The sequence below is a fragment of the Propithecus coquereli genome, unplaced genomic scaffold (assembly GCF_000956105.1).
Source record: "Propithecus coquereli isolate 6110/MARCELLA unplaced genomic scaffold, Pcoq_1.0 Scaffold44, whole genome shotgun sequence".
Taxonomy (NCBI): Eukaryota; Metazoa; Chordata; class Mammalia; order Primates; family Indriidae; genus Propithecus; species Propithecus coquereli.
Window position 1 is genome coordinate 4,320,789 of NW_012150174.1, and position 26,914 is coordinate 4,347,702.

The window sequence follows — 26,914 nt, forward strand, 5'->3', positions numbered from 1 at the left end:
TTATTAAATAAATAACCTCATAGATGATTGTTACTAAAAATATCTTACATGTGCACTGCTGCATATGGTTTAGTTTAATGGAAAGACTATAGAATCGATAGAACAGATTTGAACACAGCTTACAACATATTTTGACCATGTGCTTTCGGACGAGTCATTGGAACACTCCAAGTCTCATTTTCACAACTATAAATGGGAATAATGGTAACAGTAAGCTTACCCTCAGGCCTATTTCTCAGATCAAGTGAGATAATGCATATGAAAGCATTCTAGAAACTATAAAATACCATCTCCACTTCAGGTTCCATTAACCTAATTAACCTTCCTGTTTACAAATACATTGCATTTTGACAGTTAATATTTCACTGGATTTGTCCATTGGCAATTACATTCAGAGTGGAGATACAGATCACCAGCCAGGGATGGTTTTACACAAGCTGCTGTTTCTTGATCCATCTGTGGTGGAAATAAGCCTGGACAGGTACTCAAGAAACTCAAGCTTTAACCTCTGACTTTTCCATTCAATTACTGCGTGACCGTAGACTAGTTAATACAATTTCTTAATCTTAAGTTTCATTCCTAAAAAATATAGATGAAAATGATATCTGCCCTTCCTGCCTTACAGGGTTGTGGTAAGGACACTAGGACTGTCAAAAATCCAAGTGTCAAAAGGTATCTTTACCTCCCCCGATTTAGTTAGTACATGCCGTATGTGACCACTCAGAATGTGTACAAGCCATAACACACCTAAGATCTGCTTTAGGCCCTGGACAAAGCAGGGACAATAATCTAGTGGATTTAAACAATCAACAAGTGTTCTGAGCACCTGCGGGTGCTCAAAATCCAATTAGGAAAATGAAGATAAATTTCACAGAAAGGAGAGGAAGTGCCCCCTTATCTGAGGGGGACATATGCTGAGACCCCCAGTGGATGCCTGAGATTGTGAATAGTACTGAACCTTATATGTACTGTCTTTTTCCTATACATACATACCTGTGATAAAGTTTAACTTATAAGTTAGGAACAATAAGAGATTAACAACAATAACAATAAAATAGAACAATTATAACAATATATTATAGTAAAAGTTATGTGAATGTGGTCTTGCTCTCTTTCGGAAAATATCTTATTGCAGGCCAGGCACAGTGGCTCACGCCTATAATCCTAGCACTCTGGAAGGCTGAGGCAGGAGAATCACTCAAAGTCAGGAGTTCGAGACCAGCCTGAGCAAGAGCGAGACGCTGTCTCTAGTAAAAACAGAAAAATTAGCCAGGTGTGGCAGTGCACGCCCATAGTCCCAGCTACTCTGGAGGCTGAGGCAGGGGGATCACCCGAGCCCAGGAGTTTGAGGTTGTAGCAAGTTACAATGATGCCACTGCACTCCAGTCATGGCCACAGAGTGAGACCCTGTCTCAAAAAAAAAAAAAAAAAAACCTTATTGTACTGTACCATAAGTAACCAAAACTGAGGAAAACAAAACTGTGGATAAGGGGGACTGCTGTAATCCAAACTATCAGATAATCCCCTTCACCACCACCAAAAAAAGATAAGTACGGTTTATGTAGATTCAACACACATTGCTGTCAACCTATGAAATGGTGGTGTCAGATTCTTCCAGGCACAGTTCTATCCATGTTTTCAGCACTCCTTCCGATAAAGCAGGGAGATCAATGTCTGATTTACAGAGAGGAAAACAGCTTCAGAAAATCTAAGCGGTGTGTGCAAAGTTGACAGTCTCCAGGATGGAGGGGCCGGTACAGAGCAGTACAAGCCAAGATTCCAGCCCAGGAGTCTCGGGACCCACACAGCCCGCTGGCTCTTCCTCGCCAACCCTCAGTGTGCCCATCTGTTAGGAGCTCTCGCCCACAGTTGCGGCGATGGCGATTCTGAGAAAGTGGCATCCTTGTTTCTATGCTGCTCTTGTGAGGCATCCTATGAATGATTTATGGCCAAAGCCTTTTCTTCTCTCTATCCCTCTTTGAACTTATTTTTAGATATTTGTCCATTCGTTACAGGCTTTATTGAAAACTGACTTCATCAATCACAACTTACAAACCCAGGGACAAAAGACACAGAGTGAACGCTCTGCTCAATTCTCTTTTCCAAGGAGAAACTCCTATTCCCTTCACCTTCTAAGAAAAAATAAAATAGCTTTAACTACTAATCACAACTAATGGAAGATGCACTCTGCTATTCTTGACTACAATGACTTGAGGCAAACCCCAGGGAAGTCAATATTAGATCAATTTTTCTGCTGTCGGCTGGGGAAGGTGTAAAAAGCTCCCACCGAGGGTCCATTGTGTAGCCCTGTGAGGGCTGCCTCTGACTGGGAAACATTTAAATCTATTTTCTTTTGACCTCTGAGGCCTCTTAAGTGAAGGGAAAAAAAAAGCCCTTTGCAACAGGTCTGGTGTTTTGACATTCATTTTCCAGAGCACAGGGTCTTTCTAAAGAAGGAGAGGGCAAATGCTTACGGTTAATGGAAGCCATGCTGGGCAATTGGTGTCATCAGAATCCCAGACTGGGCTCAGAAGCAAGGCCAGAAAATTTGAGGAGACACTGAGGGGTGGTACAAGGCTGCATGCCATGGTGAACTAAGAGAGGAAAATGAGAGGTGTGGACAACCTTAACCAAAGACAGTGCCGGGGAAATAGAAAGAGCCTTCCAGGGCAATGAAGGACACTTAGCCTCTAATTGCAGCTAGTATTTAATAAGCACTTACTATGTGCCTGGCACTATGAGAAAGACTTCATGTGCTTTACCTCATTAGGTCTTCCCAATAACCCCATGTGATAGATACTACTGTGATTTCCATTTTAAAGATATGGAAACTGAGACCTAGAGAATTGAGGTACCATGTCAGTTTACACAGCTGGAGAATGGCAGAACGGGGACTCACCTATGGCTCTGACCTCAACACCCACGCTTTTAACCATTATGTGATCCTGTGATCCTGCTCTATCACTAACATTGCGTACATGGAGCAAGATTTATCTTCCCTGAGCTTCATTTTCCCAGGTTTTATGTAACCCACTGGTCTAAGGTTGAGGAGAGGCCATGACTGGATTGCCTCAGCCATCTGCCTGTGTGTTGAGTGCTGGAATCCCATCAAGAACCCACTGGGCTGGGTGCCTCTCTCTGTCTAGAAGATGGGAATATTGGGATGTGAACAAGGATAAACATTGGGGACTTGTTGTTCAATTGCCCTAAGTCTACCTTTGGTCAACGGTTTCTCCCTCACTCAGTTGTCTATAAATTAAGGTCTCCAAGGACATGTTGTAGTTCTAGTTCAAAGCAATTAACCTACTCACCTGAAAAGCCTTGAACCCTGGTGAGGAGACAATGTCAGAACCTGACAGGTGATGATGGGATGGTTGTGGGTATAGTTTCCCAGGTTCCTTGAGGGACTGAAAAAGTGGGGAAAACCTAGATTGGATCCAGATGAGTATCTTGGAGACAGTTGCTTTTGTAATAGAAATGAGGGAATATGGGGTACAGAAGTTAAATACATGACACTGTAGATTTAGGCAGACCTGGGTTCAGATCACTGTTTTCTCCATTACTAAATGGTGACTATGGGAAAATTACTAAACCTAGCTAAGCCTCAATTTCTTTATCTCTAAATGGGTGTCTATGAATGACTTACCTCTTAGAGATCTGTGAAGATTAAGAGCTAATGTATACATATCTTAGCCTACTACACAACAAATGTTAGGCATTTATTGTTACCTCCAGAAGAGAGCAGGTACAAGGTTTTAGAAAAGGAAACAGCATTTGAATGTGATGAGAGCATTGGCAAAAAAGTGGAGGCAAACTTGGCAGAAAAAACTCAACTGGGGCATTTAAGGTGGCTTGGTGTCCATGGAACCACCCCATATGCAGGAAGATGGGGTGACCCCAGCTATGTTTGCTTCATTTTCAGCAAGCACTTTCTTGCACTTGAGCAGAGCAACCCGACACAGCAGGAGACCCAGAGAAGAGAAGGACAACACGGAGGTGGGGGTGGGATGGAGATTGGGTAGGGCTGGGGCTTGCTAGGGGATAAATTAATGCCAATTAGGCTTGTAGAGTGAGAAAGGTCTTTGGAACATAGCCCTCTCTATGGTGGTAAGAAAAGGCAGCACAAGATAGACTTGAAGGTTTCATCTGAATTGTACTGTCAATGCAAACATCAGGTAAGGAATTTTTCTAATGGGTTGTAGAGTGTAGAGGAGAGGTCTTCCCCACTATATCTACTCTCCCTGTTCTATAGCAGCTGTAACGTTTGGATAAGATTGACTCTACTCTAGCTTCAGAAGCAGGCCTGGTTCAAGAGTCAGCAAACTTTTCTGCAAAGGGCCAAATATTAAATATTTTAGTCTTTGTGAACCAGATGGTTTCAGCTACTCAACTCTGTTGTATCATGAAAGCAACTACAGGCAATAAGTAAATAAAAGGCTCTGGCTATGTCCCAATAAAACTTTATTTACAAAAACAGGCTGTAGGATGAATTTAGCCTGTGGCCATAGACTGGTCTAAGCCAATCAAAGTGCCCTCACCCACCATTTTCCACAATGATGTCTTAACCAAATGGTGTATAATACTTCAGTGACTACAGTGATTGGTTCTGGGATGATCTAATCAGTGTAAATATCGGAAATTCAGTGTGATGGATTTGTGGGGAATGGGGAAGGGAAGAATACACTGTTTCTCCCTGTATATAACTAAGAAAATCATCATAAGAAAAGCAAGGCTGAGAAAGTAGACAGTAAATGGAGAAGGAACAAGCTTAGAATATATTGGAAAAACGAAAATGATGGCCTGATTAAGCCATGCCTGAAGTCTGCCCCACATTTGACTTCATAAAAGCAAATAAACTATAAAAGCAAATAAATTCCCATTTTATAAGTCATTTTGAGTTTGATTTACTATAATAGTATTTCCAGCCAAAATATCCTGACTGATACAAGTTGGGGATCATATTAACTAATGGAAGGAAAAGAACACTGTGCCTTTCCACAGTTAAAACAAAATAATAAAACACTGAAAATAGAACTGCTTTTGCTGCAGCTCAGGTTAGGGAATCACAAGACAAAATTCTCTATTGGGCCTTTTGTTATTTCAGAAGACACCTCTGAGAAAAGAAAATTCCGCTTATTAATAGATCACAGGGGCTCTAGAAATTCACCTCTTCCATATATTCTGAATTGTTGTGGGAGTCCCTCTGTGAACCTCTATTTCCTCATTTGTAAAATAAGCATCTTGGGTAAAATGAGCATCAGAAAGGCTCTCTTCCCACCATGTCCAATACCAGAGTAAGAACAGGTTGATCCTTTCTCTGAAAAAATGTAATTTTTTCCCAGGAAAGATTAGAAATACACATGAGGAAGAAAAGGAGTAAATACAAATCCCTCATACTACCTTTCTTGAGGATAACCACTGTGAACATTATGGTGTGAGTATGTTCAAGCTTACTTCTGTCTCACACACACACGTACATACATGCACACACAAACATTAGAAATCACACTGTGCCTGTTATATCATAACCTGTTGAATTACCTTAAAAAATAATGATCATCTTTCTCTAACAATAAATATTCTCCCATAATACAATTTTTTAATAGCTGTAAAGAGTTTCCATTGCATAGATATGCCAAGTTTATTTCTAATCTCTTTCTGTTTAAAATTTAGGTTTATCTAATTTTCTGCTATTTTAATAGTATGATGAACATTACTGTAGCTTGAATCTCTACACATTCGCATTATTATATCCTTAGGATTTATTTTTAGAAATGGAATTGCTAATTCAAAGGGTATAAACATTTTTAAGTTGTCTGATGCATTTTACCAAATTATCCAGAAAGTTTATGCAAATTTAAACACCCTTTTCCTGTATATGGGAAAGCTTACTCACTCACACTCTCACCAACACCAGGCATTGTTATATTTTAACAAATTCATAAGCCAGAAGCAGTGAAAAAAGGGGACCCCAGACTCATTATTAGAAGATAGCTTGGACTTCAATTTCTTTGTGGGGTAAGTCTTCTTCCAGGTTTGATTTGTAATTGGACCTCAGAGCTATGTTAGTATCTAACTCTGGTTACATGCCCACAACAAAAGGTAGTAGTACAAAAGAACAATTAGATTCCTCTTTCAAGATCTAAAAATAGAGGTGAAATAGCCTCCTCAGACAAGGAGGAAAGGATGTCTGCTGGGCCAGGGGATGTTAGAGGCAAATGGATATTAAGGGTAATTCCAAGTTTTCTGAATCCTCCCTCACAGCCCCCTCCAACTCTTAGAGCCCCAATTTTTCCTGATTAGTACCTTTACTGTGACCCAAGAACTGTGAGATAATAAATACATGTTGTTTGAATCTGCTAAGTTTATAGGAATTTGTTGTGCGGCAATAGAAAACAAATAGACCTCCATACTCCTCTTTCTGTTAGCAGTTTCTGTAACATGGTTCTCAACAGCAAACCAATTCTGTCCAATTTAAACAGAAAAGCAATTCATTGGAAGCATACCAGATAAGCCACAGAATCAATAGAAAGGCTGTAGAACTGGTCTCACTCAGTAGGCAGGTAGTAGAGACCAGCAGCAGGAACCACAGCCAAGTGTTTCAGCATAAGTCTCGTTAAGACACCACCATTGGCTCAGCTGCCATTGTTACCACCACTGTTAGACAACACTGCCAACGGACTCTGTTGCTGCTACTGGCCACTGGATACAGTCACCATACAATGCTTTCTCCGCTGCCTTGCATCTTTGCATCCCTTTGTTGAGATCTGAAGTATAGCTGAGAGCATATGATTGGCCAAGTTTAGGTCACTCGGCCCATGGCTCCCATACAGCTTTTACTGTGCAAACAGAAAGTCACAACCTATCAACACTTATGCTATGAAATGTTCCCCCAAGTAGAAAGATATTAGGATGCAGGGCAATCATGAAAAATAAGAATACAAAAAGACAAATGAGTCTCACATCAATAAATAGATAGTAACTGAAGCCAGATGTGTAGATAATACAGTATTGGTATCTGTGGGGTATTGGTTCCAGAATCTCTCCCATCCATTCCACAGATACCCAAATCCACGGTGCTCAAGTCCTTGACATAAAATGGCATCATATTTGCATACAACCTATGCACATCCTCTTGTATATTTTAAATGAGTATAAAGTATACTTTACATACATATACTTTAAATTAAACTAGATTATTTATACAATGCAATGCAAATACTATGTAAACATTGTTATACTGTATTGATTTTTATTTGCATTTTTTTTACTGTTCTATTGTTATTTTTTTTTCACAAATATTTGTGATCTTCAATTCCTTGAATCCATGAATGCAGAACCTGCAGATACAGAGGGCCAACTGCATTTCTTAGTCCAAGAGTAAAGTATGAGGATAAACGAGAACCATGGAAAAAAGCTTCAAAGGACTCAAATATTGCATGCTCAGGGACAGAATAACAAGTGTTCAGAGATATATTTATTGCCCAGGTGTAACCCTGATGAAGAATTTCTTAGTTTTCATATCAAAATTCATTCGTTTTGATAAAGAAATATCATAAAATGTTTCTTTAAATATAATTTTATTTTTTAATAACAATAACTCAAAAATAGGTAAAATAATGTATTTTCTTTTGGACTCCATGTCCTGATTTAGGATTGGAAAGGTGTGGTTACTTCAGAGGCAATGTTCAGTCTTCTATTTGCAGTCTGGAGTCAGCGTGAGGATCAGGGTCCTTAGCGGGGCCAAAATAATTTCAATCAAATGGCAGCCCATCTAGTTCTCCAGTTCCTGATATATTAAAAAATGCAATATATTTGTAAAGTTGAATGAAATCTTTCCTAAAATAACCAAATTGAATTTTCTTTAATCACTGAGAACATAATGTGGTCATGGTATAACCCTGAAAAGTTAATCAAGAAAAGTCATATCTCTCCACAGAAAAGCAAAGATAATATCGAATTTTCATCAACTGTGTCTGATTTCTCTGGTTCATAGAAAGAGTGAGAAAATTCCATCTGTAAAATTTCATCTTAGAAATAGGAAAAAAAAACAAAAACAAATTGACTTTCCTACTCTCTACCTTTACACAGTTCGACACTTTTGACACCAGATATGTGGGGACCTTTCCCCAGCCAAGCAATTCTCCAGCAGACACTGGGTGGATGTCCTCTTATTCAATTCAATTCTGACACTACCTACCTGGAGATAGCGTCAGAACCCACAAGTTGAGGGCTCAGTCCTACAAGACTGCCTTCCACCTTACACACCAGTTACAACTAGTAGGTTTTCACCTATATAAATGGAGGTTTCCACAACTCCCTTCTTAGGTTTGATTAATTTGCTAGAATGGCTGACAGAACTCATTTATTATAAAGAATATTACAAAGGCTACAGATGAACAACCAGATGGAAGAGATGCACGGGGAAAGGCATGTGGGAAGGGCCCTGAGCTTCTCTGCCCTCTCCAGGTGTCCTACCCTCTGGGAACCTCCACTTGTTCAGCTAACCAGAAGCTCCCCAAATCCTGTCCTTTGGGGTTTTTATGGAAGCTTCATTCCATAGGCACAACTGATTAAATCATTGGCCATTGGGGATCAACTCAACTTTCAACAACAGAGGTTGGTGGGTGAGGCTGAAACTTCTGACCCTCTAATCACATTGTTGGTTCCCCTAGCAACCAGCCTCCAACCTGAGGCTATCCAGGAGGCCACCAAGAATCACCTCACTAGAGCAAAAGATACTCCTATCGCCCAGGAAATTTTAAGGATTTAGGAGCTCTGTGTCAGAGGTCATCACTCAGGAAATTACAAAGGTCTTAGGAGCTCTATGTCGGAACCAGGGGGCAGAGACAAAATATTAAAGGAAAGGATTCTAACACCCATCTATAAAGGTTTTAGGAGCTGTATGTCAGGAAACATAGACAAAGACCAAACATATATTTCACAATATCACAGTTCATGATGGAGACGAAGACAGAAACGAAATAGATATCGATGCATGTGAAGAGAGATTATTCTTGCTAGGGGAAGAATTTTATTTAAAAAAAAAGTAAAGAAATTCAACAGAAGAAAAGGGAAGGTGGCAGAGAGGAAGGAAGCTTCTTGACTGACAAGGCATGATGGAACTCAGGTAAATAAATAGCATACAGGACAAGGGAAGATGAGGCAAGTGCTCTAGCCAGCTAATTGGCCCAGGGTAGTAGGGATAGGCTATTATTACAAGATAAGTTATTTAAGAGCATCTCTATGTTGGAAAATTCCATGGATTTTCAAGGCCAACATCTTTCCTTTGTCTAGGAGTAAATCCAAACACTTTTGTTTGATCTTCAAGACCCTGTAGCTAGACTATCTCTACTTCTCTCCATTCTGACCACACTATGGCCAAATATGCTGCTCTTTCCACATCACTGCTCATACCAGGACTCATCCTAGAATTACTATTCCAAACTACCATTTAGAAATATTCATTCTTTGGAAATTCTGCTCCTGTCCAGCTTCATTCCAAAAGCAGCCATCACCCAACCTTCTCTGCCACTGTCCTGGTAGCTGGCATGATTTCCTGGAATTGTTTGTCCTAAATCAGACAGGCTCTGTCACGAAGAAGAAAAGGGGCTTGGCAACAGGGACAGGTATTATAGTTGAGAGCAGAATGTAGAACCAGGTGGGACCATTTTAGGAGAACCATGTCAACTATGAGGCCGGTCTTCTGTTGGGTTATCTAGGAGCTCAGAACAAAATGTCCAAGGAGGTACAGTAAAATCAGCATTGACTGATGCCAGTGTTGGCCCCCAACTTGGAGCAGGGATGAGGTTTTGACAGGTCCATTTGGAAGAAAGCATCAAATTGTGTCCAACAAAGAAATATCTGGCTACAACAGGAAGATGCTGGGAAGACCATGGACTTGGTAACAGACTTCATTCACTAGAGAAGGAATCCATTCCTTGGGAAAAAAGAAAAAACTATAACTATTTTGGCATCTACTACTATTATTATTGCTACTACTAATAATAACAGTACTAATATTTATCATCAGTTGAATTTCTTCTCTGTATTAGATTCTATAGCCAATTACCTCATTAATTCCATACAATATCTTTCAGGTGGCATATTATCATATCCCTTTTACAGAAAAGGGTTATGTGACTGGATTGACACAAAAAGTGGCAGAGGTAGGATTCAAACCAAGATCTCTAGACCCCAAAGCCCACACATTGTTCTTAAGTCACATTGCCCCTACAGATACTGTCAAGCTGACATGGAAGTGAGGCTAAGCTGTGCTTTGAGCAGCAGGTGGGAGTTGTCTGCAATTAAAGGGCAAATCATGGTCTGGAGTAAGCCCCAGGGACACTAGATCTCAGGCTGTTGGCTGCATAACTAATTTATTTCCCTGTCTGTAGGAAGGGCTGAAATTTTTTTCATACTTCCTTCCCAGGGGAGTTTGGGTCAGGGACTGAGCATGGTTGAGTCTGTAGTTAACGGTGGCTGGGGAAGACAGGGGCTGGCATAGTCTATTTACCTTCCCAGCTGGAGGATGAGCTCATTGATGAGAGTGCCTGTGCCTTGGATATCTTCTCTACTTGTCCTAGAGGCTGGCCCACAGTAGGTCCTCAGTGTGTGCTTATTGATAGATTGGTTGATTGATTGATAGACCAATTTCTACCGGAAAAAAGAGCATTAGGGAAAGCAACAATGGGCTCTGTTCTTCCATTATCCATTATCCCTCTATGCCTCCTCAGACCTACCTTGCAGAGATGTGACTTATTGCTTCCCCTCTCCCTCCTCCTTCTCAGAGAACATGACATGACCTTTCTAGCTCCATAGAATATATTTACTTTCCCCCTGGGTACTTTCAATTTGTATTAATCAAAACAATGCTTACATTGCTTTCTCCTCTGTCCCTAATAAACGGGAGCCCTGACTGTCCTCAGTGTCCCAGACAAATAAATGATACAAATCGTATGAGCTCTGAGCAGATATGCTGTCCCAATTCAGCCCAGTAGGCTAATGGCTGTACACACATCCCATCCTCCACCGCTCATCACTCGCCCATTACATATCGCAATACTCTGACTAACTTGTTTAAGACATGAAGAGTCGGGTAGTAAACTGAGTGCCTGCAGGACAACATATGTCAGTCTCCTATACTGGTCAATAGAATTGGTCAGGCACCAGCACACAGGAAGACAGATAGATGTCTAATAGGTCAGGTCCTTCATCCCAGGCGTCTATCACCACGATTCTTGGCATCAACTGTATCAGACAAGGTCAAGCCCTTGTTGGCTAAAAGCCACACAAGCCCTCACCACTGGGATATCTCATTCACTGGGATGCTGCAGAGTCCTCTCCCGGGAATCCTGAAGTTCCCTGAATAGAAGCATGGTTTCTTTGTCCTAGTGCTTATGTTATTATCCTTCAGAATATGTATTTGTCAATGCTTTCTTACTAATATTTGCAGGGTAACCATTAATTTATTCGCTGAATTAAGAGACTTTTTAGAATAAAAGAGCTCACTATTAATAAGTATATAGAGAGAAGAAGCACAAATTAAGACTGCCCTGGGAAAACAAGGATATATGGTAACCCTAATATTGGCTTCTCAAATTGCAACATGAGCTACCTGTGGGCAGAGTTGGTGGCCCTTCCTCCTCTCTCTCACCCTACCCCTTAACCTCCAGTCTTCATTCAGCATGAAGTTCCAGAGCTCTCTACACACTCATTCAACTGGCCCCTGCTAATGTGTAGGTTTAGGGGTATAGGATTATTGTCTTCAAGTTCAGGACCACCTAGTCCTGTACAAATGAGCATAAATGTTACAAAGAATCTCAATCAATTCTTTCTCCTTTGCCTGAGCTCTTGGCCAACTTGGATGAGTTTAGTTTTCTTACTTTACAAGAAATCAGACTGTGGCCTGGGAAATCCAACAGCCCCATGAGTGCCACAGCAGGTACAAGAACTGGGACAGGAGGGAGCTGGGATCCCAAAGCACCAAGTGGGATCTTTCTGAAGCATCAACCTGTGCATCAAATGCCAAAGTCAGACAAGGCCAAGAGCCTGCTGGACAAATGCCCAAGTTTATTCTCCCTTCCAAGGATTCCTTGGAGTGCTGTGGGTATTTCCTGACCCTTCTTGCACAATGTCTTCAGACCAGCTGCTTTGCCACACCACAGCCTTTCTCTGCTGCGCTCTCACAGCCAAATCCCCTGAACCCAGTTTCAGGGGTCCTTGCACAGCAGTGGGAGGTTAAAAGATCATCTGTCTGTCACACCTTGGCTTCCTGGCCTACCAGAACCAGTCCTGGATATCTTGCTCTGAGTCCTCACGAGGTATCTCAGTGCTGTGTTTGGAGGTGGTGGTCCCCCAATTAACTTTGGAGGCTCCACTATATCTCTTTTTCCTCCCATCTTTAAAATAAAAACAGCTATTCTCTGGGAGAAGATATCCATTATCTCCCCATCCCTGGAATTCTATGGGGATCTTTGTACACTTGGATTCCCTGAGCTGTTAGGAAACCTGAAGTGAGCATTTACTCTTCTATCAGAAGACATTGTTGCAGGCACAATACCCATATTATCTTACTGATTTCCTCCTGCCAGTCCTGTAAGATAGGTGTCGTTATACCTTTAGTTTATAACTGGGGAAACTCAGGCTAAGTGAGTTCTTAAGTTGTTCATAGGACTTTCTGGCACACTGTAGATAAAGGGAACAACTTGTCAGAAAGAGAGGGAACATTCTTGCTGAGAAACAAACATACAAAGTAAAATACCAGTAGATACGTTACTCAAGAAATCCGGAGAAGAGGCCCAAAAAGTTATAGTTCGGGATCCGTGACAGAAAGATAGCTGACAGGGTAATTTCAGTGTGAGGGGATTATCCTATATCCTGTAGTCATTACAAGAAAATAACCTCCCTGTCCAGGTCCAGGAGGACCTGAGATGCAGGTCTCCAGGTAGACACTACAGGGGCTCCTTAACTACTGTCCCGGGTTCAATAAATGGAGATGAAATTTTCATTTCTGAGAACTCTGGCAAAGCTATTTCTAAGAAAATATTAATTTAAGGACTTGCTATATAATACTTTAAACTGTATGATCATAACTGTACCTGAAAACATGCAAATGAGAGCAAGACAACAAGAAGATTCATGCTAAGACTGGAGATGGGACAATTATAGACAATTAGTTTTCTTTAAAAAATAAGTCTACATTCTTACGAAACTATTCTGGTTTAATTTTTTTTTAAGTGTGGTGAAGAGGAAAGAACATGAGACTAGAGCAAAAGCTCCACTCTTTACTGAGTTTGTGATTTTTATTTCTCTGAGCCTCAGTTTTCTCATCCTACAAATAGAAGCCATGATGATTGTGTGATTGTGCATGTAATTTATGTAACCCACTGTCTGGTGTTCAATGTTACTCTCCTTCCCTTCCTAACACTAAGTGAAAATGTTGCACCAAGATACACCAGGCCTGTCATTTCCAGGTCTTTTCCTATAGAAAAGTTTCCCCAATGTTGGGAAGCTAGCATTAGGACCCTGCTCACTGCCCACAGATCTATCTCCCTCCACCACATGCAAAGCATCAAAAGAACTACTCTGTCCATGAAAATCACAGCACCGGGAGGAGGGAAATCAAACCCCAAATTAATCAAACAGGATGTATTTCCCAGAGAAAACATGCATCAATTAGGGGAAACGTTACCATCCAGGTACTGGGTTTGCAATTTCACGAGGGACTCATAAGGTGAATAAACTTAAGCTCTGGCATTGATTATGGAAAACAGTGGCTGTGTGATGTCAGGGCTGCTGTGATCAGTCTGGCCAGAAATTCACTTTTCAGTGCCTTGATTCTTGGGATTACCTTTGTGCTGACTGACAGCCAAAGAAAGAAAAACTACACTGCTTAATGGAAAACTTTCTCTGATCTGTTCATCTAACAGCTGGGCGATACAACCAATGCTGATTTTCTTTGCGTGTTTTTCAATTATATATGTTCTTTAAATCAAAGCAAGCCAAAGCAAGAAATTCTTCATTACCCCTTCTGCATACAAGGCATGATATTAGGCGTAGTGAAGGGTACGGTACAGAGATGAGAAAAATAGTCTCTTCCCTCTGGGAGAAAAGGGGAAAAAAAAAACCCAACAATTGCTACTGGGACCTCGCTCTAGGCCAGACACTATTTACGAGACTTTAGGTCTAACACTTCCTATTTTTTTCCCCCACAATCACATGAAGTAGGTGTATTGTTCTCATTCTTTGGATGACAAGACAGACTCAGGGAGATCATTGATTTGAGCCCTGGCTTGTTGAACTCTGAAGTCCCTGTACCTCATGGCTTCATAATTTATTCCCAGACCAATGTCCAAAAATCATCCTTCTCTGCACAGACCACAAAATGGGGTAGAAGCTAGGGTGCAGCAGGGCATTACACCAGGCTCATTTGTACAACCTGAACACTCAGGCATCTGCCTCCTCACACTGGCAACATGACACATTCCCCAGGAAAGTGTCCTCATCTCTCCAGTGAGAACCAATCACTCCTTCCTCTGAGCTCCCACTACATTTTGTTTGAACCTCTGTTACTTCCTTAGCTTTACCCAAAATAAACCCTAGTTCATTACATGTCGATTCCTTCTCCAACCCTTCTGGAATCCTATTCATCCTCCAAGATTTGACCCCAGTTGTCATTTCATGATTTCGGCTGTTAATTACTCTCTACCCTGAGCACACACACACCCTTACTCTTATTTTTTAAATCGGATGTGAATTTCAATCCACCAAATCGAGTGCAGAACATGTAACTTTCTTTCTATGACCTGACACTCCTCCGAGATTCTCCTCATCTTATTTGGCCCTCAGCAGTCTCCCTGCAGGTCACTGCCAAGCTGTGTCTATCCCCACCTGCATCATCTTATCCATCGGCCAATCCCTTCTTTATTTCTGTGCCATCCTGGTGTTCAGGAGTCTCTTTGATGCTCTACTTGTCCTTCTCCCTCTAGATGCACTGAGCAGCCACTCCATCTCTGTGACCTTGCTGCTTCCCTGCAGCTCTGTCAGAGAGACGGGGCTCCTCTGCTCTCAGATCCCACAAACTCATCTGGAATTCTCAGCTTTCCAGAGGCTCTGCCAGTGAGTCAGGTCTAGAACTTCCTTCTCCAGGGCCTATTATCATCTTTAATCACATAGCTTTTCCCTCCATTTTTCAACACTGCCAAGACCTAGTGGCAGATATGAGAACGTATACACGGCCTTTAAATATATATCTAGAATGGGATCAATGCTATATTCCACCATCTCCTGAAGTTTCCCTTTGTCTGTAATTCTCATCCTTTTCTGTTTTGAAAAAGAATGAAGTGATTTCTGCTTCCAAGAGTGCGGCAACTGGATACTCAAAAGTCCTCTCCCACTGCACACTATGTGTTGTATAAAACCTAGTTTTGAACGTATTGCTGGGCTTTCAGATTGCAAAGAAACTCTCCAAGTACACACTCTTCCCCTCAAAAGAAAAAAAAAGATCAAAAATATAACTGTGACCTGTAAACAAATATGGAAGGCAAGGTTTGTCTCAAGTAAATGCCATCATTAGCACTGTATTCTGGTGAATATGCGTTGAACCAGCTGAACAGCGGAGTTGTTTACCCTCAAACATTCACATTAAACTAAAAATCCAAGAGGAAGTTTAAAAAGGTCCTAAGTAGATAGCAACCTATGGCTCCTGGCAGAAGCAAATAAAATTAGTCTTTGGAAGAAAGCATGCTTAATTTAGGCCATACCAGATTTCCAAAACTTAAAGTCAATCAACTAAGAGTTTATAATAAAATGTCATCAAGCATACAAGGAAATAAACCATCATAAGGAAGAATCAGCAGTAACAACAAATACCAGATTTAGACACAGTACTGGACAGCTCTTATACAACAGTTCTGTTACATTTGACCACAACTGTCTCATATTCTGGTCACTGTTCTCATGACCAGATCTGTGTGGGCTCTGACCAATTTTGTGCAAGTGCAGCCTGGAAGTGTCTCCCTTCCTGCCTACACTACATGCTTCTCGGCATGCTTCCCACCTCCTGTCCCAGGGCTTCCCTGATGATGCTAAGGTGTGAGACACTGGGAAACCATGGTCTGTGTCTGCACATGTGGAAACCAAGAGTATGGGTAAGTCAATGCCCCATGGGCAAAACTGACCAATAGGAGAGGGGAACCAATGGATACATTCTTTCTCATGCCTCCCCCTAGATGGATGATCCTGGGAAGTAGCACATATGACTTCATGAGACATTACTGCATAGAATAGACCTATGCTATGGAATAATCAGTTGTATTAGTAGCAGCCAGCTAACAGCACATCTTCATTTAGACTGTCTCTCCTTCCCAATCACACCTATCTTTGCCCTCACTCCTGCTCCCTAGGATTGTTGTACTCCCTAAAAGAAAGTCACATACAACTTCTGATTTCTGGAAAATCTAGTGTAAGTCAGTCAAGAACTTTAGATATTGTAGTTATCAGATAAAATACATTACAACTATATGTGAAATGTTTTTTAAAATACAAATAAAAAGGCAAGCAAATAAACACTATAAACTAGCCAAGCAAATTAGAAAAGATATAAAACAAAAATGAAAAGCATAACTGTTAAAAATAATTTTTTTAAAAACTCACTGGATATGATAAATAATAGCTCTGATAAGGCTGAAGAGAGAATTAGCAAACTGGAAGATATATCTGAAATAGTTGCCCAGAGTGTAGCCCAGAAATAAGAAGATTAAAAATATAGAATTAAGAGATATGGTGGTGCTGTGGTCTGAAGTGTGTCTCCCCGAATTCATATTTTGAAACCTGATCACTAACGTGACAGTATTAGGAGGTGAAACCATTCATTGGGAGGTGATGAGATTAGTGTCCTTATAAAGAAGGCTTCAGAGAGCTGCCTTGTCCTTTCCACCATGTGAGGACACAGCAAGAATACATCATTCTGTGAACCAAGAAGTGGGCCTTCATCAGACACTGAATCAGCTGGTGACTTGATCATGGACCTCTCAACATCCAGAACCCCGAAAAATAAATTTCTGTTGTTTATAGATTACCCAGTTTATGGTGTTTTTTATAGTGGCCTGAATGGACTAACACAGGTGTATAGAATAAGAAGGTCTAACATATATTTAATAAGAATCCCAGAGAGAACAGAGAAAATGGTGGAAAAGAAATTTAAAAAGTGGATGAGAAGAAAGACATAAATCCATAGGTGCAAAAGTACCATATTTACCAACCGAGATGTATAAAACCTACACTAGGTAAAGCAGAGTACCAAACACACACAAAAAAAATGTCATCAAAATCAGCCCAGTGAGGGAAGGAAAGACAGGTCTCTTATAAAAAGTGACAATTAGATCGACAGTATTAGTCAGGGTTCTCCCAAGAAACAGAATCAATAAAATGTATATATAGAGAGAAAGAAATTTATTATAAGGAATTGGCTCACATGATTATGGACACCGACAAGTCCCAACATCTGCAGGGTGAGTCGGCAAGCTGGAGACTCAGGAGAGCTCATGCTATACATTCCAGTTCACAGGTCAGCATGCTTGAGACCCAGAAATAGCCAATGTTTCAGTTTGAGTTCATTTTTTTTTATATCAGAATATTACGGGGGTACAAATGTTTAGGTTACACATATTGCCTTTGCGCCGCCCGAGTCAGAACTACAAGTATGTCCATCCCCCAGACGGTGCACACTGCACCCATTAAATGTGTATATACCTATCCCCTCCACCTCGCTCCCACCTGCCCAACACCTGATGAATGTTACTACTATATGTGCACATAAGTGTTGATCAGTTAGTAACAATTTGATCATGAGTACATGTGGTGCTTGTGTTTCTATTCTTGTGATACTTCACTTAGTAGAACAGGTTCTAGCTCCATCCAGGATAATATGAGAGATGGTAGATCATCATTGTTGTTTGTGGCTGAGTAGAACTCCATGGAATACATATACCACGTTTTTTTAATCCACTCATGTATTGATGGGCACTTGGGTTGTTTCCACATCTTCGCAATTGTGAATTGTGCTTCTGGAAACATTTGAGTGCAGGTGTCTTTTTCCAGAATGTCTTTTTTTTCCTTTGCATCGATGTCCAGTAATGGGATTGCTGGATCAAAGGCAGAAAAAAGCTAGCATTTTAGTTCAGAAGCAATCAGGCAGGAAGAATTCTCTTACTTGGAGGAGGGTCAGCCTTTCTGTTCAGGCATTTAACTGATTAGATAAGGCCCACCCACATTAGGGAGAGCAAGCTGCTTTATTTAGTCTTCCAATTTAAATTTTAATTTTATCCAAAAACACCCTCACAGACACACCCAGAACAATGTTTGACCAACTATCTGTGGATTCCATGGCCTAGTCAAGTTGACACATAAAATTAATTATAACATTCACTATAATTTCTTCTTCTTCTTCTTTTTTTTTTTAGACAAAGACTTCGCTCTGTCACCCAGGCTGGTGTGCAGTGGCACAATCATAGCTCACTGCAGCCTGACACTCCCAGGTTCAAGCAATTCTCCAGCCTTAGTCTCCCAAGTGGCTAGGACTATAGGTGCATGCCATCATGCTGACTAATTTTTTTTATTTTTTATAGAGACAGGGTCTCACTATGTTGCCCAGACTGGTCTCAAATTCCTGGCCTCAAGTGATCCTCCCATCTGGCCTTCCAAAGTGCTGGAATTGCAGGTGTGAGCCACTGTACCTGGCTTCACTATAACTTCTTGACTAAAATGATGAATGTTTGAAAACAAAGGAATGTCTTCAAAGTGCTAAGCGAAAATAATTATGAACTTAGCTTTGTATAAGCAACAAAAATGTCCTTTGAAATGTAGATAAAATAAAGATTCTTACAACAAAATTTATTGCCAATAGATATTCACTTAATAAAATATATATATCCTAAACAGAAAGAAGGAAAACTATCCCAGAAGAATCTCTGAAAAGTAAGATATTGTAAGATAAAAAAAATGTTAAACATTAGGTAAATATAAGCAACTATTTTGTGTGTAAAATAATAATATACAGTTTGTGGATTTAAAAAAGAGAACTTACTAATAATGCCATGTGAGTCAGTAGTGAAGTAATTCAAATTAAATATAATAAGGCTTTTACATTTTTCAGAAAGTTACAATATTAATTTCAAATTTCACTACATGTGAATGGCAAATACCTAGGGTAATCATCAAAAATAGAAATATAATTTATAACTTCATTAGAAGAAAAACCAAAAAAAAAAAAAAAAAAAAAAAAAAAAAAATTCCTTAATGAAAAAAAAAAAAGCCCATAAAATGGAGAAAAAGTGAAGCATGGTATATGGATCAGATAAAAAATAAAATAGTAAAAACAAGCCCAAATATATTACTAACCTTGATGAACACAGATGAATTAAATTTTACAGTTAAAGGTAGCAATTGTAAGTTTGGATAATGAAGCAAAATCTAATGAATATGCTCTTTGCAAGACACACACCCAAAACATAAGAAAGAAATAGAAAGTTTAAAGTAAAAGGATGGTAAAAGAGATACCAGGAGAATATTAAGCAAAAGAAAACAGGAGTTGCTCTGTTATTATCAAACTAAATGTGATAGGCATCTAGATCATCCTGAAGATGATCCCCCAGTGATCTCTGCTTCCTGGTAGTCACAACCTTGTGCTATCCCCTTTCCTTGAGTAATTTGCTTCTTTGTCTTTTTTTTTTTTTGTATTAATATTTTTTTTTTTTTTAGTACAGATGGTGGTCTCACTCTTCCTCAGGCTGGGCTCAAACTCCTGACCTCAAGTGATCCTCCTGCCTTGGCCTCCCAGAGTGCTGGAATTACTGATGTAAGCCACAGCACCCGGCCCAGTAATTTGTTCCTAACCAAGAGAATACAACTTTGAACTGATGTCACCTCCATGATTTCATGTTACAGGTTATAACTTTCATCTTGCTGGAAGACTGCTGCTTCCTCAGCGTGCACACTTTGAGGAAGCAAGCTGCCATTGCGCAGAGGCCCAATAAGGCAAGGAGCTGAGAGCATAGCCACAGGTCAACCGTCAGTGAGTAAATAACTGAGACCCTCAGTCTAGCTGCCTTTGAGGAATGTATGCTGCCAAGAACCACTGAGCAAGTTTGCAAGGGACCCCTTCCCAGGCTCGTCCTTCCCCTTCAGATGAGACCACAGATCCTGGACTGACATCTTAATATTATGGCAAGCAGCCTTGTGACAGATTGTGGAATGCGGACCCAGTGAAGCCATGCCCAGATTCCTGACACAGAAACTTTGGGATAACAAATATATATTGTTTAAAGCCAGTAAGTTTGGGGGCTGTTACTCAGCAAAAGATAAATAACATACTGGACTTTACAAAAAGAAGCCTTGTTAGATGTGAACAGGGAAGCTACTTAAGAAAAAGGTTCAATTAACCAGGAAAACATAGTAATTCTAAACTTGTATGAATCTAATGTAACAGACTCAAGCTATGTAATGAAATCAGAACTTTGGGGAAGTATGGATGCGGTACAAAGAGACCTGGGTGAGGAACCACAACCCAGACCCTATGCTTGACTCTGCTACTAATTTTCCCTATAATCTTTTGCAAACTGTGTCATTTTCCTAAGCCTGAAATTCCTACATTTCTATGACATATTTAACGATAAACTGTGTGTCCAATATATTTTGTTTCCTTTTCTTTGTAAATTTCTTTAAGTCAATAAACATTAGTAAAATGAAATAAATTTTAAATGTTATCACAAGTGCATGTATTTCTCATTAATGTAACTAACACTGGTGGGGAAGTTCTTTAGGGTTCCTGGACCAGTCCAAGCAAACACTCCATCATGCTAGTTTTAGCACACTGAAGAGCAGGCCAATTATGAATACAGAAAGCCAGGAGAGTTTAGCTCAAAAAGAACCGAAGGAGCCCCTTGGGACATGTCCCATTCCTCCACCCTAAGTATCACACAAAATTTTTGTGTGATTTGCTCCTTCTCCTTTTTTTAATCAATAGGTTAAGTCATCATGATTGAAGAACACAAGCCACATGAGCCACAAGCAATAAAGTTACATTCTTCGTAGAACAATTTACCCCAGAGAATTTGCTTTCAGGGGTGAAGTAAAGGAATCCTCTGCAGAAATTTAAAGACCACAGAGATAGGAGCACATTGAGGCTGATCATACCTTGCCCCTTCCAATAGGTAAGGACATTAAATAATGCAGAAGTCAGTCTACCAGGTATTGATTTGGCATAAAAAGTCTCACCGGTGAAATGATATATTTGTGTCAAAAATACATATAAGAAGTTGCAATACAAAAAAGGAATATACATTCAGAAAAAAAAAAAAACATATCTCTGTACATTTCTTTTTCCTTCCACTTTGTAAATGTAAGCCCTGATTCTTTGTCTTCAGGCAGAAATTTAGCCATATTCTCCTGCAGGTAAGTCATCTACAAATTCTAGCCTGAGGGTAAACTTTTTTACTTTGTGTTTAATGCTGTTTGAAGATGCCTGAGTGGATCTTATGAAATTCCCAACACCACAGAAGAGGTTTGTATTTTCCATTTAACCCCTGAGTTCTGTCTCCTCTTCATAAATTGTCTCTACGCTGCAGGCGGCGGCCTCCAGCCTGGAGCTGCCTAACCCAAGAGAGGCCTACGTGAATCTTTCAGGACACCATTGAATTTGGCATAAATATTTTCATCAAGCCGCGTCCCAGACAGATCTGGAATTTAGAAATACCCTTATGAAATCAGGACACATGTCCAGCCTGGAAACAAAGGCTGATCTTTACACCCAGAGGAAAGAAAGAGACTGCATTGACTTATTTTCAAATCCTGGCTCTGCCACTCACTTGACTATTTAACTTAGGGTAAATGTTTTAATTGTTTTTACCCTCAGTTGTCACATCTGTAATATGGGAATGATGATAGCTCCTATCTCAGAGGTCCTCTCTTAAAAAATAAATATTAAAACGCATGTAAAGTGTTTAACACAGAAACTGGCATACAAAAATTTTAATAGTTTTTCTAGTTTTTAATAATAACATAATTATCACCACCATCATTAATATGATAGCTTATAAAACTTAATCACCATATCCCACTTGCACAAAAGAAAAACACATGAGAATTTTATTGTGTTAGAACTCCTTGACCAGTTATAAACCAGCTAACACAGTGCTGCAAAGACCACAAAGATAAACTCCTCACCCTACTATTTTGTAGACCAGAAACCAGATTCTCAGAGAGGGCAAGGAAATTGCTCAAGTTCACACAGCAAGGTCATTCATAGTCTTATAGACAAATAGCAGGATTCACATTAACCAAAGCAGAGTCAGCAGGGATCCTGTAAAGTTAATTCAAATAGCTCACCCCTAAAGTTAATATATTTTTAGGACTGATAAAGCTCACGTAATGGGGAGTGCTCGAGAATCCAAATCTACTTGGCATTCTCAGAAGCGTCCTTGGGCTGCTTGAAGATTCGCAGCCTATAGCTTTTGGCAGTCCCCAAAGAGGGAGCTCTTTCCACTAACAAAATACAAAATGCAAAATTAATAAAAAGACCCTTTGAAACTGACAAATGTGCCTCAGGCAAACTATCTGCCCGGCAGCTGGTTAAAATTTAATCAGTTTTTTTTTAAAAAAAATTTTCAGGCCTGTACATCTTTTGTATGGAGCTCCCTAGTCTGAGTGTGGTCAAAGTTTGTTAAACAAGAAATAATAGCCAAGGCTTTTTAATTCTGCAAATAAGCAGTGGATGCTTTAAATGGTTCTGCAACATTCAAGAAACTAATTGCCCAGGTTTCAACAAAGCTGGGTAATTCTTTAATAATTTCTGTTCTTTCTCTTGGAAAACCTAAATTGGCAACTAATACACTGTGCAGTGAATCTTAACATCAATTTAGGCTTATGAATTACACTGTGGCTTTTTCTGGGAAGTTGATTGAGCCCTAGGTAGAGAAGTGAGGTAAAAGAAGAGAGAGAGGGAAAGAATAAAAATGAATATGAGAATGAATTGACTGGTATAATGAGGTTTGTATAAAAAATTCTGTAAGAACTTAGTGAACAGCTTTCTGCTGTCACTGTCATTGGACACTGAAGACCTGGTGATTTTCAACCCTTGGCCAATCAGGAGAGCCAGATTAAAGGGCCTACTCCTAATTTGATTTGTTTTACCTGCTTTCCTCCCATAAACATGTCTAAAATTAAAGACTACAGTGAAACCTATTAATAGACAAGCAACGATCTAAGATGGAGACTATCCACCAAGAAATCAGGCAAGTCTCCCATTGACCACAAACAGTAGCAACAATCACAGCTTCTCCTGTTCCAAATGTAGTTATTCATAAAGGAGGAGAACAATGGTTGGGAAGAGAGGGGGGTTACAGTCCATGGCAAACAAGAGGAGTTATTTTTGTGATTTGGCTTTGCAAGAGATGAAGGAACTTGAGTCATCTAAAACACCAAGGCCTTGGAACTGAACTCCTAGGGTGAGCCAGGCGAGGGCATGCAGGAGACGGTGAGAGATCAGTCAGGTTAGAATGTCCTCTCGGTGCTGCTATGGTCTGTGTCTTGGAGGTGGGCATAGATAGGTTTCTGAAGGGAAGGGACTTTCCCTCTCAATTAAACACAGTGCATAATTGCTAATAAATCCTTTATCTAATCAGAATACTCCAAGTCATTTGTATGTCTGTGGCCATAACTAGATCAATGCTGCCAGATAAAGTCTGGCAACTCTCCTAATAAGGGAAGGAATAATACCCAGGAATGCTTGGCTCTCAGCACTGTGAGAGGTGGGCTAGAGGAGAGAGGGATTATTATTGTCTTGAGAATTAGGTCTATACCTCAATCTCAGTTCTCCATATACAAACTACTTGACCTAAGCAATTGATTTTACTTCTTTAAAGCTCATTTTCTCACTATAAATTGAAATCATACCTGACTGTCAGGGTTATTGGAAAGATTAATTATATAATGTTAGAAAATGCACCGTATATGACCCATTACAGATAGTTTCCTGTATACATTATTATGTACTTGCTAACTGTACACCCAGGAACTCAGGTAATTATTGTTCTCCTGTCAAGTTTCAAGTCCTGTTAACTCACCTGCTTCCCTGGTTCCAAATCCTTGCCTCCGACGTTATTCTAGTTCTGGCCTCACTTGGCACTTGTGTTCACTGGAAAGCCCAGTAACTAATTCTGGTTTCACAGTGTGATTCCACTCTTTGCTTCTGAGGTCTTATTCAACAAAACTCTGGAAAACAGTAAAATAACAATACTAGTAATAATTGCTGACCCTTATTTGGTGCTTAATATACCAGAAACTTATTTGAAGAAGTTTAGATATTAAGCCCGAAGACAAACACATAAACTAGATACTATTTTATCTCCGTTTTGCAAATGAGGAAACGGAATAACAGAGAGATAAAGTGACTTCTCAAAAGTCACACAGTAAAGCCAGGATTTGGACGCACGCAGTTGAGCTCCAAAAGTTTTGTTTTTAAAGCTACAGCTAAAGTTAAAACTAAAGCTAGTCTGCAGTGGTTGGATAAGTGGCATTGGTTGAGAGCTTGATATGTGCATGCTACCCATTGAATTAAATCCTCACTATGTTTTATATATTTAATTCTTCCCAATGACCCTGTGAAGTAAGTGATATTATTAATTTCACTTCCAGCTTAGAAAATGGAAGCTGAGATATGTTCAGTGATTTATTCCAAGTCTATCAGACAACAGACCTCTGTAACTGAAACTGTGGCACTACCTACAAATGTATATATCATCTAAGTTGTCCTCAAGGGAAGTGCTAATATGTTAACATCCAGAAACTAAGTAAACATTTCATATTCAAAGACTTTTGTCCCAATCTCTAATCATTCTCAAGTTTGGCTTATGCAACTAGAATTTTCCTACAAATCAGCTTTTTGGATTCCAAGATTTTTTTTGTCTACCCCATTCTCCTGGCTTCAATCACTCCTGGCCCCAAATATGCCTGCTTTTGCATTAATACATTTTTAGCTGTTCATGTCTGCAAAGTGACTCTGATCCTAACAGAAATCGTATAAAATATTTTGAATTAAATTAAATTAAATATTCAACAATGATTTGTTAAAATTCTCTAGTGATATTGTGTTTCTATGTATTTATTGTATTTTCTGACTGCTTATTTGCTTTATATATGTTGATGATTCTACATTATTAAGTATACAAAAATTCATAGCAGTTATATTTTTATTATAGATTATACTCTTCTTTTTTAAAAAATTATCTTCCACTGGGAACATCTATTATTTTTCCTGCCCAATATCAATCGTTCTTCTACTAAAATACCTTCAAATTCCTTGGAAGAAACAACTCCTTCTTCAAGCTTCATTCATGGAATTCAGCTGGAATTAAGCAAGAGTGGACCTATGACCTAAGAGAATCAGATGGTGTATTCCAATCTTTCAGTCGCTGTAACTGATTTAGAGATAGACACATGATTTAGTTCCTGATTATGAGAGTCAGGTGCAGAATTAAAAAGAACAATCTCCAATTGCTTACTTGACACCTTTTCTTGGGTATCCAACAGACACCTTAAATTTAATTTTGCTATAATAAAATAGCAAGTCAATAGTTTTGATTTTGCTATTTTCCCCCTCTTCGTTTTGCTCTCTGTATATCCTTTCCCCAACTCATTCCTTTCCCAGTCTGCACGTTAGGCAATTCATCAGCAAATCCCGTTAGCTTTTCCTCCAAAATATTCCAATCTATCCACTGTCCTTCATCTCTGTACCATCATAGTCCAAGCTACCATATCCTTTCCTCAAATTACTGAAATAGCCACTTAACTGGCCCCTCACCCCCTACAATCCACTTTCTACACAGCAGTCCATGTGATCTTTGTATCAGGTTTTTTGTTTGTTTTTGCATGATCTTTTAAAATATAACTATTTGATGTCCTTTTCCTTCTTAAAGAGCCCCAGGGGCTTCCAATCATTCTGGTATAAAATTAAAAGGTTTCCAAGTTTTCCGAACCATTGTTTAGTAATCATTTCAAAGAAAGCACATATTTGAATTTATTTTACCCCATCTAAGAGTTTTAAGTTTCAATAGATTATTTCCTCATTTTTATATATATTGCAATGGATATATTTCATCTTGCTTACAAGTGTCATATTATTTTTTGTTTTTAATGCTTCTTGGCTGATTTCTCCTTCTTTTCTGCTTCTTGTACTTTTCCTTCTTCTAATCTCTTTCTATATACTCTGATTTCTCTTGAAAATCACATAAATCTTTCACCTTTTACTAATCTCTTTCTATATTGTTTCATTTGGTTATGTTTCTGTTCTTCCCTCCTCCACAACCTTCAATTTGATGGTTCTATGACCACTTCTTTATTCTGTCAGGGCTTATCTTTATAACTCCATATTACATATTTAAATCACATTGCTTGATTTGGAGAACTTAAAATGAACCTTATGTATTAGCCCACCACATGGGAAAAGAAGAAATTACTGTAGCCATATTCCTTTCTCTGATCCACACCTATCCATCTCCTGATTTGAAGTGATCTGTGTTTTTGTTTTTTATTTCAGCATATTATGGGGGTACAGATGTTTAGGTTACGTATGTTGCCCTTGCCCCCCCTCTCCCCGCCGAAATCCGAGTTTCAAATATGTCCATCCTTCGGGTGGTGCGCGTTGCACTGTTTGTGTATGCATATACCCGTCCCCTTCACCCTCCTCCCCGTCCCCCCTCCCCCCTGCCCAACGTCCAATAGATGTTATTCTTATATGTGCACTTATGTGTTGATCAGTTAATACCAATTTGATGATGAGTACATGTGGTGCTTGTCTTTCCATTCTTGGGATATCTCACTTAGTAGAATGCATTCCAACTCTATCCAGGAGTATACA